The following is a 225-nucleotide window of genomic DNA, read 5'->3' as shown; positions in this document are numbered from 1 at the left end:
GGGTGCTGAACCCTATGGGTCTAACAGTGCTTCAGACTGACAAAATTTTTCAAAAACAGACCTCAATCTTCCCCTCCTTGAACCGCCACCTTATTGTGGTGGAGGGGTTTGAGTACCCGAGTGATCCTAGGAGCTATGTTGTCGGGGGCTATATGTCCCTGGTAGGGTCTCCCAAGGCAAACAGGTCCTGGGTGACGGGTCAGACTAAGAGTGGTTCAAAAGCCC

Source organism: Monopterus albus, unplaced genomic scaffold (genome assembly GCF_001952655.1).
Source record: "Monopterus albus unplaced genomic scaffold, M_albus_1.0 scaffold188.1, whole genome shotgun sequence".
In the NCBI taxonomy this organism is placed as follows: domain Eukaryota; kingdom Metazoa; phylum Chordata; class Actinopteri; order Synbranchiformes; family Synbranchidae; genus Monopterus; species Monopterus albus.
This window is presented reverse-complemented; position numbering follows the sequence as displayed.